The sequence below is a fragment of the Drosophila teissieri genome, chromosome X (genome assembly GCF_016746235.2).
Source record: "Drosophila teissieri strain GT53w chromosome X, Prin_Dtei_1.1, whole genome shotgun sequence".
Classification (NCBI taxonomy): domain Eukaryota; kingdom Metazoa; phylum Arthropoda; class Insecta; order Diptera; family Drosophilidae; genus Drosophila; species Drosophila teissieri.
Genome location: NC_053034.1, coordinates 23817334 through 23835064, shown reverse-complemented (window position 1 = coordinate 23835064; position 17731 = coordinate 23817334). Strand labels below are relative to the sequence as shown.

At 33.6% G+C, this 17731-nt stretch overlaps 4 non-coding genes across 4 annotated transcripts; all 4 read left to right on the top strand.

The window, feature by feature from the left end:
• The first annotated feature begins 2531 nt into the window (after positions 1 to 2531).
• LOC122625400 lies at positions 2532 to 4526 on the top strand. Its single transcript, XR_006326572.1, has one exon. It is a non-coding gene; the product is annotated as a small subunit ribosomal RNA (ribosomal RNA).
• Positions 4527 to 5315: 789 nt separating this feature from the next.
• On the top strand, positions 5316 to 5494 carry LOC122625383. Its single transcript, XR_006326555.1, has one exon. It is a non-coding gene; the product is annotated as a 5.8S ribosomal RNA (ribosomal RNA).
• A 386-nt stretch (positions 5495 to 5880) lies between these two features.
• Positions 5881 to 9841, top strand: LOC122625407. Its single transcript, XR_006326578.1, has one exon. It is a non-coding gene; the product is annotated as a large subunit ribosomal RNA (ribosomal RNA).
• A 7150-nt stretch (positions 9842 to 16991) lies between these two features.
• Positions 16992 to 17170, top strand: LOC122625415. Its single transcript, XR_006326584.1, has one exon. It is a non-coding gene; the product is annotated as a 5.8S ribosomal RNA (ribosomal RNA).
• The last annotated feature ends 561 nt before the right edge of the window (positions 17171 to 17731 follow it).

Sequence of the window (17731 nt, the reverse complement as noted above, 5' to 3'; positions counted from 1 at the left end):
TAAAAAATTCTATCAAGTTGCCAAATGACTCGTCATCAATTTAGTGACGCATATGAAATTGTCCCATCTACTAATGATAGAGTTAAAGACTTTGAAAAATTCTATCAAGTTGCCAAATACCTCGTCATCAATTTAGTGACATTGTCCTTATCTTGTAATAGAAATGAAAACTTTATTATGACTAAAGGAGAAATATATGAAATAATCGTATATACTTTTAGTATACGAAAGAAACCCCAATACTATAGGTATATTAAATATAAAACATATGAAAATGAATATTTATCACATGAATACAGACAAAATATAAGTATATTAAATAATATACATATGAAAATAAATATTATATAATATAATAATATATAATATAATAATAATAATATTATAATATATATTATTATAATATAATTATATATTAATAAAGGAAATAATGATGAAATATTTATATTTTCTATTAGTATTATAGAGAAAACCCATACACGTGAAAGGTTATAGTAGTGTAAGCGACGCTTTTATCGACAGAGGGTTCAAAAACTACTATAGGTAGGCAGTGGTTGCCGACCACTCGTATTGTTCGAAACTTATGTATTTATATGATTTCGACAATAATATATGGAAATTAAATATTAAACATATGGAAATGAATATTTATCGTATGGATAAATGAAGAAATGATAAAATATTCCTATATTCTCTTGGAAATATAGGAATAATCCATATACGTGAAAGGTTATAGTAGTGTAAGCGACGCTTTTATCGACAGAGGGTTCAAAAACTACTATAGGTAGGCAGTGGTTGCCGACCTCTCGTATTGTTCGAAACTTATGTATTTATATGATTTCGACAATAATATATGGAAATTAAATATTAAACATATGGAAATGAACATTTATCGTATGGATAAATGAAAAAATGATAAAATATTCCTATATTCTCTTGGAAATATAGGAATAATCCATATACGTGAAAGGTTATAGTAGTGTAAGCGACCCTTTTATCGACAGAGGGTTCAAAAACTACTATAGGTAGGCAGTGGTTGCCGACCTCTCGTATTGTTCGAAACTTATGTATTTATATGATTTCGACAATAATATATGGAAATTAAATATTAAACATATGGAAATGAATATTTATCGTATGGATAAATGAAGAAATGATAAAATATTCCTATATTCTCTTGGAAATATAGGAATAATCCATATACATGAAAGGTTATAGTAGTGTAAGCGACCCTTTTATCGACAGAGGGTTCAAAAACTACTATAGGTAGGCAGTGGTTGCCGACCTCTCGTATTGTTCGAAACTTATGTATTTATATGATTTCGACAATAATATATGGAAATTAAATATTAAACATATGGAAATGAATATTTATCGTATGGATAAATGAAGAAATGATAAAATATTCCTATATTCTCTTGGAAATATAGGAATAATCCATATACGTGAAAGGTTATAGTAGTGTAAGCGACCCTTTTATCGACAGAGGGTTCAAAAACTACTATAGGTAGGCAGTGGTTGCCGACCACTCGTATTGTTCGAAACTTATGTATTTATATGATTTCGACAATAATATATGGAAATTAAATATTAAACATATGGAAATGAATATTTATCATATGAATAATGGAAAAATATATTTAATTATATATGAATAAAGGAAATATCAATATAATATTACTGTATTCTCTTAATATATAAGAGAATATCCTATATGTTGGATGGCAAACAGAATTGAAAATACCCGCTTTGAGGACAGCGGGTTCAAAAACTACTATAGGTAGGCAGTGGTTGCCGACCTCTCGTATTACATTGGTTACTTACAAATAAAGTATATTATTTTCCGTACAAATTTGTTTCTCAGTTCTTATGAACATTGGGACTTGGCTCCGCGGTTAATAGGAATATACGCCCTTAGATAATATCGTTGAAACAAAAGTCAAGTTTCTATTATACATAGAATAACAAATCGTTTCCATATATTATCGTTAATTTTTGGATGCAGGCAAATATATTATTATTTATTACCTGTCATAAAGTTGGAAGTGTTTATATCGTTACCCGCGGTATAATAAAATTTTTGGAAAATTACAAATTTTATATATAAATCATCATATGCGCTCGGTTTTATGTTATATATTACCAGAGAGTTATATGGAAAAAGATAAATTTTAAATTTATCATCAAAATGCAAATGATTTAGCTCAATATTTATATTGGTTAAACAAAAATTGTACATGTGTGGATACAATAATTATGTATGTTGGAAACAAAATGATATTTTAGAATGAAATATGTATAATATAAATAAAAAATTATGGAAATATATATATATATAAAACAAGAATGGAATTTACGAATACGAATACGAATGCTATATAAAAATGGCCGTAATCGAATTAAAATAGATTTAAAAACCCAAAGGCAAATTTTATAATAAGAAATGGAATTATATAAAATGGAAATCTATAATATTTATATTACTTATTTCAATTCAAAAAATATGAATGAAATATGAAAAAAGAAACATTATTCTGGTTGATCCTGCCAGTAGTTATATGCTTGTCTCAAAGATTAAGCCATGCATGTCTAAGTACACACGAATTAAAAGTGAAACCGCAAAAGGCTCATTATATCAGTTATGGTTCCTTAGATCGTTAACAGTTACTTGGATAACTGTGGTAATTCTAGAGCTAATACATGCAATTAAAACATGAACCTTATGGGACATGTGCTTTTATTAGGCTAAAACCAAGCGATCGCAAGATCGTTATATTGGTTGAACTCTAGATAACATGCAGATCGTATGGTCTTGTACCGACGACAGATCTTTCAAATGTCTGCCCTATCAACTTTTGATGGTAGTATCTAGGACTACCATGGTTGCAACGGGTAACGGGGAATCAGGGTTCGATTCCGGAGAGGGAGCCTGAGAAACGGCTACCACATCTAAGGAAGGCAGCAGGCGCGTAAATTACCCACTCCCAGCTCGGGGAGGTAGTGACGAAAAATAACAATACAGGACTCATATCCGAGGCCCTGTAATTGGAATGAGTACACTTTAAATCCTTTAACAAGGACCAATTGGAGGGCAAGTCTGGTGCCAGCAGCCGCGGTAATTCCAGCTCCAATAGCGTATATTAAAGTTGTTGCGGTTAAAACGTTCGTAGTTGAACTTGTGCTTCATACGGGTAGTACAACTTACAATTGTGGTTAGTACTATACCTTTATGTATGTAAGCGTATTACCGGTGGAGTTCTTATATGTGTTTAAATACTTGTATTTTTTCATATGTTCCTCCTATTTAAAAACCTGCATTAGTGCTCTTAAACGAGTGTTATTGTGGGCCGGTACTATTACTTTGAACAAATTAGAGTGCTTAAAGCAGGCTTCAAATGCCTGAATATTCTGTGCATGGGATAATGAAATAAGACCTCTGTTCTGCTTTCATTGGTTTTCAGATCAAGAGGTAATGATTAATAGAAGCAGTTTGGGGGCATTAGTATTACGACGCGAGAGGTGAAATTCTTGGACCGTCGTAAGACTAACTTAAGCGAAAGCATTTGCCAAAGATGTTTTCATTAATCAAGAACGAAAGTTAGAGGTTCGAAGGCGATCAGATACCGCCCTAGTTCTAACCATAAACGATGCCAGCTAGCAATTGGGTGTAGCTACTTTTATGGCTCTCTCAGTCGCTTCCCGGGAAACCAAAGCTTTTGGGCTCCGGGGGAAGTATGGTTGCAAAGCTGAAACTTAAAGGAATTGACGGAAGGGCACCACCAGGAGTGGAGCCTGCGGCTTAATTTGACTCAACACGGGAAAACTTACCAGGTCCGAACATAAGTGTGTAAGACAGATTGATAGCTCTTTCTCGAATCTATGGGTGGTGGTGCATGGCCGTTCTTAGTTCGTGGAGTGATTTGTCTGGTTAATTCCGATAACGAACGAGACTCAAATATATTAAATAGATATCTTCAGGATTATGGTGCTGAAGCTTATATAGCCTTCATTCATGGTGGCAGTAAAATGTTTATTGTGTTTGAATGTGTTTATGTAAGTGGAGCCGTACCTGTTGGTTTGTCCCATTATAAGGACACTAGCTTCTTAAATGGACAAATTGCGTCTAGCAATAATGAGATTGAGCAATAACAGGTCTGTGATGCCCTTAGATGTCCTGGGCTGCACGCGCGCTACAATGAAAGTATCAACGTGTATTTCCTAGACCGAGAGGTCCGGGTAAACCGCTGAACCACTTTCATGCTTGGGATTGTGAACTGAAACTGTTCACATGAACTTGGAATTCCCAGTAAGTGTGAGTCATTAACTCGCATTGATTACGTCCCTGCCCTTTGTACACACCGCCCGTCGCTACTACCGATTGAATTATTTAGTGAGGTCTCCGGACGTGATCACTGTGACGCCTTGCGTGTTACGGTTGTTTCGCAAAAGTTGACCGAACTTGATTATTTAGAGGAAGTAAAAGTCGTAACAAGGTTTCCGTAGGTGAACCTGCGGAAGGATCATTATTGTATAATATCCTTACCGTTAATAAACATTTGTTATAATACAAATAAATTGAATTTACCAAAAACCAAATTTACCAAATTACAATGAGATCAATTTACAAAAGCACATGATTTATGATTATTTACAAAAGCAATTATATATGACTATTATCGAACACAATAATTCAATTGATTCAAAGAATCAAAAATCAAATTAAAATGATGATCTGGTTTTCCTAGCCAAACATCATAAAATGTGGTTAGCCACCACATTGGGTTATATGTGACTGCGGTCCACATTAATCCACATAAGTTAAAAATTGTGATTGGGGACCACAATATATTGTGTGTGAAGTTTTGCGGATTCACAAAAAAATAATATGATTTATATATTGCTTTAAAATAAAAATAAACAATGTGTTTCCTAAAAATTCGAAAATGGACAATCGAATTTTTAAAATTTGTGTGTATATGGACCATAATATACACGCGTTGCGAATATGTATTGTTCATCTTAGTTATGAGCATACGTTGGCTAATGCAACAACCTAAAATATACAATGTTGTACCTGGCATCCATCAGGTTAATGTTTTATATAAAATGCAGTATGTATCGCCCATATTGGTAATTATAAATAAAATGGTAATTATATGATACATATTGCTTATATGAAACTAAGACATTTCGCAGCATTTATTTTAGGTATAAAAATACATTTATTGAAGGAATTGATATATGCCAGTAAAATGGTGTATTTTTAATTTCTTTCAATAAAAACAATATTGACATTATATAGAAATGAATTATAAAACTCTAAGCGGTGGATCACTCGGCTCATGGGTCGATGAAGAACGCAGCAAACTGTGCGTCATCGTGTGAACTGCAGGACACATGAACATCGACATTTTGAACGCATATCGCAGTCCATGCTGTTATGTACTTTAATTAATTTTATAGTGCTGCTTGGACTACATATGGTTGAGGGTTGTAAGACTATGCTAATTAAGTTGTTTATAAATTTTTATAAGCATATGGTATATTATTGGATAAAATAATAATTTTATTCATAATATTAAAAACTGTATATGAAAAACATTATCCTCACATTTGAATGTGAAAAACGAAGAGAAATATTTTCTTTTTCAATCAAATAATACTGAGAAATGTCTAGCATAAAAAATTGAATTATTTTTCATCTAGGATTGTCTCTTATTAATGATTCGGAAATAGAAAAAATTTGGTTATGTTATTTTCTTCGTTGGTTCGTTAATGGAAAATACTAAGCTACAAAAAATAATGGAAATTATTACAACGAATTTAATAAAATGTTTTATCATTATATATAAAGAATTAATAGCAATAAAAAGTTATATACAACCTCAACTCATATGGGACTACCCCCTGAATTTAAGCATATTAATTAGGGGAGGAAAAGAAACTAACAAGGATTTTCTTAGTAGCGGCGAGCGAAAAGAAAACAGTTCAGCACTAAGTCACTTTGTCTATATGGCAAATGTGAGATGCAGTGTATGGAGCGTCAATATTCTAGTATGAGAAATTAACGATTTAAGTCCTTCTTAAATGAGGCCATTTACCCATAGAGGGTGCCAGGCCCGTATAACGTTAATGATTACTAGATGATGTTTCCAAAGAGTCGTGTTGCTTGATAGTGCAGCACTAAGTGGGTGGTAAACTCCATCTAAAACTAAATATAACCATGAGACCGATAGTAAACAAGTACCGTGAGGGAAAGTTGAAAAGAACTCTGAATAGAGAGTTAAACAGTACGTGAAACTGCTTAGAGGTTAAGCCCGATGAACCTGAATATCCGTTATGGAAAATTCATCATTAAAATTGTAATATTTAAATAATATTATGAGGATAGTGTGCATTTTTTCCATATAAGGACATTGTAATCTATTAGCATATCCCAAATTTATCATAAAATATAACTTATAGTTTATTCAAATTAAAGTGCTTGCATTTTAACACAGAATAAATGTTATTAATTTGATAAAGTGCTGATAGATTTATATGATTACAGTGCGTTAATTTTTCGGAATTATATAATGGCATAATTATCATTGATTTTTATGTTTATTATATGCACTTGTATGATTAACAATGCGAAAGATTCAGGATACCTTCGGGACCCGTCTTGAAACACGGACCAAGGAGTCTAACATATGTGCAAGTTATTGGGATATAAACCTAATAGCGTAATTAACTTGACTACTAATGGGATTAGTTTTTTAACTATTTATAGCTAATTAACACAATCCCGGGGCGTTCTATATAGTTATGTATAATGTATATTTATATTATTTATGCCTCTAACTGGAACGTACCTTGAGCATATATGCTGTGACCCGAAAGATGGTGAACTATACTTGATCAGGTTGAAGTCAGGGGAAACCCTGATGGAAGACCGAAACAGTTCTGACGTGCAAATCGATTGTCAGAATTGAGTATAGGGGCGAAAGACCAATCGAACCATCTAGTAGCTGGTTCCTTCCGAAGTTTCCCTCAGGATAGCTGGTGCATTTTAATATTATATAAAATAATCTTATCTGGTAAAGCGAATGATTAGAGGCCTTAGGGTCGAAACGATCTTAACCTATTCTCAAACTTTAAATGGGTAAGAACCTTAACTTTCTTGATATGAAGTTCAAGGTTATGATATAATGTGCCCAGTGGGCCACTTTTGGTAAGCAGAACTGGCGCTGTGGGATGAACCAAACGTAATGTTACGGTGCCCAAATTAACAACTCATGCAGATACCATGAAAGGCGTTGGTTGCTTAAAACAGCAGGACGGTGATCATGGAAGTCGAAATCCGCTAAGGAGTGTGTAACAACTCACCTGCCGAAGCAACTAGCCCTTAAAATGGATGGCGCTTAAGTTGTATACCTATACATTACCGCTAAAGTAGATGATTTATATTACTTGTGATATAAATTTTGAAACTTTAGTGAGTAGGAAGGTACAATGGTATGCGTAGAAGTGTTTGGCGTAAGCCTGCATGGAGCTGCCATTGGTACAGATCTTGGTGGTAGTAGCAAATAATCGAATGAGACCTTGGAGGACTGAAGTGGAGAAGGGTTTCGTGTGAACAGTGGTTGATCACGAGTTAGTCGGTCCTAAGTTCAAGGCGAAAGCCGAAAATTTTCAAGTAAAACAAAAATGCCAAACTACATACAAAAAGCGAATATAATACACTTGAATAATTTTGAACGAAAGGGAATACGGTTCCAATTCCGTAACCTGTTGAGTATCCGTTTGTTATTAAATATGGGCCTCGTGCTCATCCTGGCAACAGGAACGACCATAAAGAAGCCGTCGAGAGATATCGGAAGAGTTTTCTTTTCTGTTTTATAGCCGTACTACCATGGAAGTCTTTCGCAGAGAGATATGGTAGATGGGCTAGAAGAGCATGACATATACTGTTGTGTCGATATTTTCTCCTCGGACCTTGAAAATTTATGGTGGGGACACGCAAACTTCTCAACAGGCCGTACCAATATCCGCAGCTGGTCTCCAAGGTGAAGAGTCTCTAGTCGATAGAATAATGTAGGTAAGGGAAGTCGGCAAATTAGATCCGTAACTTCGGGATAAGGATTGGCTCTGAAGATTGAGATAGTCGGGCTTGATTGGGAAACAATAACATGGTTTATGTGCTCGTTCTGGGTAAATAGAGTTTCTAGCATTTATGTTAGTTTCTTGTTCCCCGGATAGTTTAGTTACGTAGCCAATTGTGGAACTTTCTTGCTAAAATTTTTAAGAATACTATTTGGGTTAAACCAATTAGTTCTTATTAATTATAACGATTATCAATTAACAATCAATTCAGAACTGGCACGGACTTGGGGAATCCGACTGTCTAATTAAAACAAAGCATTGTGATGGCCCTAGCGGGTGTTGACACAATGTGATTTCTGCCCAGTGCTCTGAATGTCAAAGTGAAGAAATTCAAGTAAGCGCGGGTCAACGGCGGGAGTAACTATGACTCTCTTAAGGTAGCCAAATGCCTCGTCATCTAATTAGTGACGCGCATGAATGGATTAACGAGATTCCTACTGTCCCTATCTACTATCTAGCGAAACCACAGCCAAGGGAACGGGCTTGGAATAATTAGCGGGGAAAGAAGACCCTTTTGAGCTTGACTCTAATCTGGCAGTGTAAGGAGACATAAGAGGTGTAGAATAAGTGGGAGATATTAGACCTCGGTTTGGTATCGTCAATGAAATACCACTACTCTTATTGTTTCCTTACTTACTTGATTAAATGGAACGTGTATCATTTCCTAGCCATTATACGGATATATTTATTATATCTTATGGTATTGGGTTTTGATGCAAGCTTCTTGATCAAAGTATCACGAGTTTGTTATATAATCGCAAACAAATTCTTTAATAAAACGATGCATTTATGTATTTTTGATTTGAAAATTTGGTATAACTCCAATTACTCAGGTATGATCCAATTCAAGGACATTGCCAGGTAGGGAGTTTGACTGGGGCGGTACATCTCTCAAATAATAACGGAGGTGTCCCAAGGCCAGCTCAGTGCGGACAGAAACCACACATAGAGCAAAAGGGCAAATGCTGACTTGATCTCGGTGTTCAGTACACACAGGGACAGCAAAAGCTCGGCCTATCGATCCTTTTGGTTTAAAGAGTTTTTAACAAGAGGTGTCAGAAAAGTTACCATAGGGATAACTGGCTTGTGGCGGCCAAGCGTTCATAGCGACGTCGCTTTTTGATCCTTCGATGTCGGCTCTTCCTATCATTGTGAAGCAAAATTCACCAAGCGTTGGATTGTTCACCCATGCAAGGGAACGTGAGCTGGGTTTAGACCGTCGTGAGACAGGTTAGTTTTACCCTACTAATGACAAAACGTTGTTGCGACAGCATTCCTGCGTAGTACGAGAGGAACCGCAGGTACGGACCAATGGCACAATACTTGTTCGAGCGAACAGTGGTATGACGCTACGTCCGTTGGATTATGCCTGAACGCCTCTAAGGTCGTATCCGTGCTGGACTGCAATGATAAATAAGGGGCAATTTGCATTGTATGGCTTCTAAACCATTTAAAGTTTATAATTTACTTTATAAACGACAATGGATGTGATGCCAATGTAATTTGTAACATAGTAAATTGGGAGGATCTTCGATCACCTGATGCCGCGCTAGTTACATATAAAAGCATTATTTAATACAATGACAAAGCCTAGAATCAATTGTAAACGACTTTTGTAACAGGCAAGGTGTTGTAAGTGGTTGAGCAGCTGCCATACTGCGATCCACTGAAGCTTATCCTTTGCTTGATGATTCGAAATAAGTACACTAATGTACTTATTATTGTTGGTTCGTGAGGTTTAGCGCAGCGCACTAGCTATAGTATAGCGCCTGCCTGCCTCTCGGATCGATCCCGGTAGCCAAATGCATTGTCATCGAATTAGTGACGCGCGCATATGAGATTGTCCCTATCTACTAATAATATAGAATTAAAGACTTTACAAAATTCTATCAAGTTGCCAAATATGAAATTGTCCCCATCTACTAATGATATAGAATTAAAGACTTTACAAAATTCTATCAAGTTGCCAAATGCATTGTCATCGATTTAGTGACGCGCGCATATGAAATTGTCCCTATCTACTAATAATATAGAATTAAAGACTTTACAAAATTCTATCAAGTTGCCAAATATGAAATTGTCCCCATCTACTAATGATATAGAATTAAAGACTTTACAAAATTCTATCAAGTTGCAAATGCATTGTCATCGATTTAGTGACGCGCGCATATGAAATTGTCCCTATCTACTAATAATATAGAATTAAAGACTTTACAAAATTCTATCAAGTTGCCAAATATGAAATGGTCCCCATCTACTAATGATATAGAATTAAAGACTTTACAAAATTCTATCAAGTTGCCAAATGCATTGTCATCGATTTAGTGACGCGCGCATATGAAATTGTCCCTATCTACTAATAATATAGAATTAAAGACTTTACAAAATTCTATCAAGTTGCCAAATATGAAATTGTCCCCATCTACTAATGATATAGAATTAAAGACTTTACAAAATTCTATCAAGTTGCCAAATGCATTGTCATCGATTTAGTGACGCGCGCATATGAAATTGTCCCTATCTACTAATAATATAGAATTAAAGACTACAAAATTCTATCAAGTTGCCAAATATGAAATTGTCCCCATCTACTAATGATATAGAATTAAAGACTTTACAAAATTCTATCAAGTTGCAAATGCATTGTCATCGATTTAGTGACGCGCGCATATGAAATTGTCCCTATCTACTAATAATATAGAATTAAAGACTTTACAAAATTCTATCAAGTTGCCAAATATGAAATTGTCCCCATCTACTAATGATATAGAATTAAAGACTTTACAAAATTCTATCAAGTTGCCAAATGCATTGTCATCGATTTAGTGACGCGCGCATATGAAATTGTCCCTATCTACTAATAATATAGAATTAAAGACTTTACAAAATTCTATCAAGTTGCCAAATATGAAATTGTCCCCATCTACTAATGATATAGAATTAAAGACTTTACAAAATTCTATCAAGTTGCCAAATGCATTGTCATCGGACATTTCATAGGACATTATATCGCGCGATTTAGTGACGCGCGCATATGAAATTGTCCCTATCTACTAATAATATAGAATTAAAGACTTTACAAAATTTATCAAGTTGCCAAATATGAAATTGTCCCCATCTACTAATGATATAGAATTAAAGACTTTAAAAAATTCTATCAAGTTGCCAAATGACTCGTCATCAATTTAGTGACGCATATGAAATTGTCCCATCTACTAATGATAGAGTTAAAGACTTTGAAAAATTCTATCAAGTTGCCAAATACCTCGTCATCAATTTAGTGACATTGTCCTTATCTTGTAATAGAAATGAAAACTTTATTATGACTAAAGGAGAAATATATGAAATAATCGTATATACTTTTAGTATACGAAAGAAACCCCAATACTATAGGTATATTAAATATAAAACATATGAAAATGAATATTTATCACATGAATACAGACAAAATATAAGTATATTAAATAATATACATATGAAAATAAATATTATATAATATAATAATATATAATATAATAATAATAATATTATAATATATATTATTATTATAATATAATTATATATTAATAAAGGAAATAATGATGAAATATTTATATTTTCTATTAGTATTATAGAGAAAACCCATACACGTGAAAGGTTATAGTAGTGTAAGCGACGCTTTTATCGACAGAGGGTTCAAAAACTACTATAGGTAGGCAGTGGTTGCCGACCACTCGTATTGTTCGAAACTTATGTATTTATATGATTTCGACAATAATATATGGAAATTAAATATTAAACATATGGAAATGAATATTTATCGTATGGATAAATGAAGAAATGATAAAATATTCCTATATTCTCTTGGAAATATAGGAATAATCCATATACGTGAAAGGTTATAGTAGTGTAAGCGACGCTTTTATCGACAGAGGGTTCAAAAACTACTATAGGTAGGCAGTGGTTGCCGACCTCTCGTATTGTTCGAAACTTATGTATTTATATGATTTCGACAATAATATATGGAAATTAAATATTAAACATATGGAAATGAACATTTATCGTATGGATAAATGAAAAAATGATAAAATATTCCTATATTCTCTTGGAAATATAGGAATAATCCATATACGTGAAAGGTTATAGTAGTGTAAGCGACCCTTTTATCGACAGAGGGTTCAAAAACTACTATAGGTAGGCAGTGGTTGCCGACCTCTCGTATTGTTCGAAACTTATGTATTTATATGATTTCGACAATAATATATGGAAATTAAATATTAAACATATGGAAATGAATATTTATCGCATGGATAAATGAAGAAATGATAAAATATTCCTATATTCTCTTGGAAATATAGGAATAATCCATATACGTGAAAGGTTATAGTAGTGTAAGCGACCCTTTTATCGACAGAGGGTTCAAAAACTACTATAGGTAGGCAGTGGTTGCCGACCTCTCGTATTGTTCGAAACTTATGTATTTATATGATTTCGACAATAATATATGGAAATTAAATATTAAACATATGGAAATGAACATTTATCGTATGGATAAATGAAAAAATGATAAAATATTCCTATATTCTCTTGGAAATATAGGAATAATCCATATACGTGAAAGGTTATAGTAGTGTAAGCGACCCTTTTATCGACAGAGGGTTCAAAAACTACTATAGGTAGGCAGTGGTTGCCGACCTCTCGTATTGTTCGAAACTTATGTATTTATATGATTTCGACAATAATATATGGAAATTAAATATTAAACATATGGAAATGAATATTTATCGTATGGATAAATGAAGAAATGATAAAATATTCCTATATTCTCTTGGAAATATAGGAATAATCCATATACATGAAAGGTTATAGTAGTGTAAGCGACCCTTTTATCGACAGAGGGTTCAAAAACTACTATAGGTAGGCAGTGGTTGCCGACCTCTCGTATTGTTCGAAACTTATGTATTTATATGATTTCGACAATAATATATGGAAATTAAATATTAAACATATGGAAATGAATATTTATCGTATGGATAAATGAAGAAATGATAAAATATTCCTATATTCTCTTGGAAATATAGGAATAATCCATATACGTGAAAGGTTATAGTAGTGTAAGCGACCCTTTTATCGACAGAGGGTTCAAAAACTACTATAGGTAGGCAGTGGTTGCCGACCACTCGTATTGTTCGAAACTTATGTATTTATATGATTTCGACAATAATATATGGAAATTAAATATTAAACATATGGAAATGAATATTTATCATATGAATAATGGAAAAATATATTTAATTATATATGAATAAAGGAAATATCAATATAATATTACTGTATTCTCTTAATATATAAGAGAATATCCTATATGTTGGATGGCAAACAGAATTGAAAATACCCGCTTTGAGGACAGCGGGTTCAAAAACTACTATAGGTAGGCAGTGGTTGCCGACCTCTCGTATTACATTGGTTACTTACAAATAAAGTATATTATTTTCCGTACAAATTTGTTTCTCAGTTCTTATGAACATTGGGACTTGGCTCCGCGGTTAATAGGAATATACGCCCTTAGATAATATCGTTGAAACAAAAGTCAAGTTTCTATTATACATAGAATAACAAATCGTTTCCATATATTATCGTTAATTTTTGGATGCAGGCAAATATATTATTATTTATTACCTGTCATAAAGTTGGAAGTGTTAATATCGTTACCCGCGGTATAATAAAAATTTTGGAAAATTACAAATTTTATATATAAATCATCATATGCGCTCGGTTTTATGTTATATATTACCAGAGAGTTATATGGAAAAAGATAAATTTTAAATTTATCATCAAAATGCAAATGATTTAGCTCAATATTTATATTGGTTAAACAAAAATTGTACATGTGTGGATACAATAATTATGTATGTTGGAAACAAAATGATATTTTAGAATGAAATATGTATAATATAAATAAAAAATTATGGAAATATATATATATATAAAACAAGAATGGAATTTACGAATACGAATACGATTGCTATATAAAAATGGCCGTAATCGAATTAAAATAGATTTAAACCCAAAGGCAAATTTTATAATAAGAAATGGAATTATATAAAATGGAAATCTATAATATTTATATTACTTATTTCAATTCAAAAAATATGAATGAAATATAAAAAAGAAACATTATTCTGGTTGATCCTGCCAGTAGTTATATGCTTGTCTCAAAGATTAAGCCATGCATGTCTAAGTACACACGAATTAAAAGTGAAACCGCAAAAGGCTCATTATATCAGTTATGGTTCCTTAGATCGTTAACAGTTACTTGGATAACTGTGGTAATTCTAGAGCTAATACATGCAATTAAAACATGAACCTTATGGGACATGTGCTTTTATTAGGCTAAAACCAAGCGATCGCAAGATCGTTATATTGGTTGAACTCTAGATAACATGCAGATCGTATGGTCTTGTACCGACGACAGATCTTTCAAATGTCTGCCCTATCAACTTTTGATGGTAGTATCTAGGACTACCATGGTTGCAACGGGTAACGGGGAATCAGGGTTCGATTCCGGAGAGGGAGCCTGAGAAACGGCTACCACATCTAAGGAAGGCAGCAGGCGCGTAAATTACCCACTCCCAGCTCGGGGAGGTAGTGACGAAAAATAACAATACAGGACTCATATCCGAGGCCCTGTAATTGGAATGAGTACACTTTAAATCCTTTAACAAGGACCAATTGGAGGGCAAGTCTGGTGCCAGCAGCCGCGGTAATTCCAGCTCCAATAGCGTATATTAAAGTTGTTGCGGTTAAAACGTTCGTAGTTGAACTTGTGCTTCATACGGGTAGTACAACTTACAATTGTGGTTAGTACTATACCTTTATGTATGTAAGCGTATTACCGGTGGAGTTCTTATATGTGTTTAAATACTTGTATTTTTTCATATGTTCCTCCTATTTAAAAACCTGCATTAGTGCTCTTAAACGAGTGTTATTGTGGGCCGGTACTATTACTTTGAACAAATTAGAGTGCTTAAAGCAGGCTTCAAATGCCTGAATATTCTGTGCATGGGATAATGAAATAAGACCTCTGTTCTGCTTTCATTGGTTTTCAGATCAAGAGGTAATGATTAATAGAAGCAGTTTGGGGGCATTAGTATTACGACGCGAGAGGTGAAATTCTTGGACCGTCGTAAGACTAACTTAAGCGAAAGCATTTGCCAAAGATGTTTTCATTAATCAAGAACGAAAGTTAGAGGTTCGAAGGCGATCAGATACCGCCCTAGTTCTAACCATAAACGATGCCAGCTAGCAATTGGGTGTAGCTACTTTTATGGCTCTCTCAGTCGCTTCCCGGGAAACCAAAGCTTTTGGGCTCCGGGGGAAGTATGGTTGCAAAGCTGAAACTTAAAGGAATTGACGGAAGGGCACCACCAGGAGTGGAGCCTGCGGCTTAATTTGACTCAACACGGGAAAACTTACCAGGTCCGAACATAAGTGTGTAAGACAGATTGATAACTCTTTCTCGAATCTATGGGTGGTGGTGCATGGCCGTTCTTAGTTCGTGGAGTGATTTGTCTGGTTAATTCCGATAACGAACGAGACTCAAATATATTAAATAGATATCTTCAGGATTATGGTGCTGAAGCTTATATAGCCTTCATTCATGGTGGCAGTAAAATGTTTATTGTGTTTGAATGTGTTTATGTAAGTGGAGCCGTACCTGTTGGTTTGTCCCATTATAAGGACACTAGCTTCTTAAATGGACAAATTGCGTCTAGCAATAATGAGATTGAGCAATAACAGGTCTGTGATGCCCTTAGATGTCCTGGGCTGCACGCGCGCTACAATGAAAGTATCAACGTGTATTTCCTAGACCGAGAGGTCCGGGTAAACCGCTGAACCACTTTCATGCTTGGGATTGTGAACTGAAACTGTTCACATGAACTTGGAATTCCCAATAACGATCACTGTGACGCCTTGCGTGTTACGGTTGTTTCGCAAAAGTTGACCGAACTTGATTATTTAGAGGAAGTAAAAGTCGTAACAAGGTTTCCGTAGGTGAACCTGCGGAAGGATCATTATTGTATAATATCCTTACCGTTAATAAACATTTGTTATAATACAAATAAATTGAATTTACCAAAAACCAAATTTACCAAATTACAATGAGATCAATTTACAAAAGCACATGATTTATGATTATTTACAAAAGCAATTATATATGACTATTATCGAACACAATAATTCAATTGATTCAAAGAATCAAAAATCAAATTAAAATGATGATCTGGTTTTCCTAGCCAAACATCATAAAATGTGGTTAGCCACCACATTGGGTTATATGTGACTGCGGTCCACATTAATCCACATAAGTTAAAAATTGTGATTGGGGACCACAATATATTGTGTGTGAAGTTTTGCGGATTCACAAAAAAATAATATGATTTATATATTGCTTTAAAATAAAAATAAACAATGTGTTTCCTAAAAATTCGAAAATGGACAATCGAATTTTTAAAATTTGTGTGTATATGGACCATAATATACACGCGTTGCGAATATGTATTGTTCATCTTAGTTATGAGCATACGTTGGCTAATGCAACAACCTAAAATATACAATGTTGTACCTGGCATCCATCAGGTTAATGTTTTATATAAAATGCAGTATGTATCGCCCATATTGGTAATTATAAATAAAATGGTAATTATATGATACATATTGCTTATATGAAACTAAGACATTTCGCAGCATTTATTTTAGGTATAAAAATACATTTATTGAAGGAATTGATATATGCCAGTAAAATGGTGTATTTTTAATTTCTTTCAATAAAAACAATATTGACATTATATAGAAATGAATTATAAAACTCTAAGCGGTGGATCACTCGGCTCATGGGTCGATGAAGAACGCAGCAAACTGTGCGTCATCGTGTGAACTGCAGGACACATGAACATCGACATTTTGAACGCATATCGCAGTCCATGCTGTTATGTACTTTAATTAATTTTATAGTGCTGCTTGGACTACATATGGTTGAGGGTTGTAAGACTATGCTAATTAAGTTGTTTATAAATTTTTATAAGCATATGGTATATTATTGGATAAAATAATAATTTTATTCATAATATTAAAAACTGTATATGAAAAACATTATCCTCACATTTGAATGTGAAAAACGAAGAGAAATATTTTCTTTTTCAATCAAATAATACTGAGAAATGTCTAGCATAAAAAATTGAATTATTTTTCATCTAGGATTGTCTCTTATTAATGATTCGGAAATAGAAAAAATTTGGTTATGTTATTTTCTTCGTTGGTTCGTTAATGGAAAATACTAAGCTACAAAAAATAATGGAAATTATTACAACGAATTTAATAAAATGTTTTATCATTATATATAAAGAATTAATAGCAATAAAAAGTTATATACAACCTCAACTCATATGGGACTACCCCCTGAATTTAAGCATATTAATTAGGGGAGGAAAAGAAACTAACAAGGATTTTCTTAGTAGCGGCGAGCGAAAAGAAAACAGTTCAGCACTAAGTCACTTTGTCTATATGGCAAATGTGAGATGCAGTGTATGGAGCGTCAATATTCTAG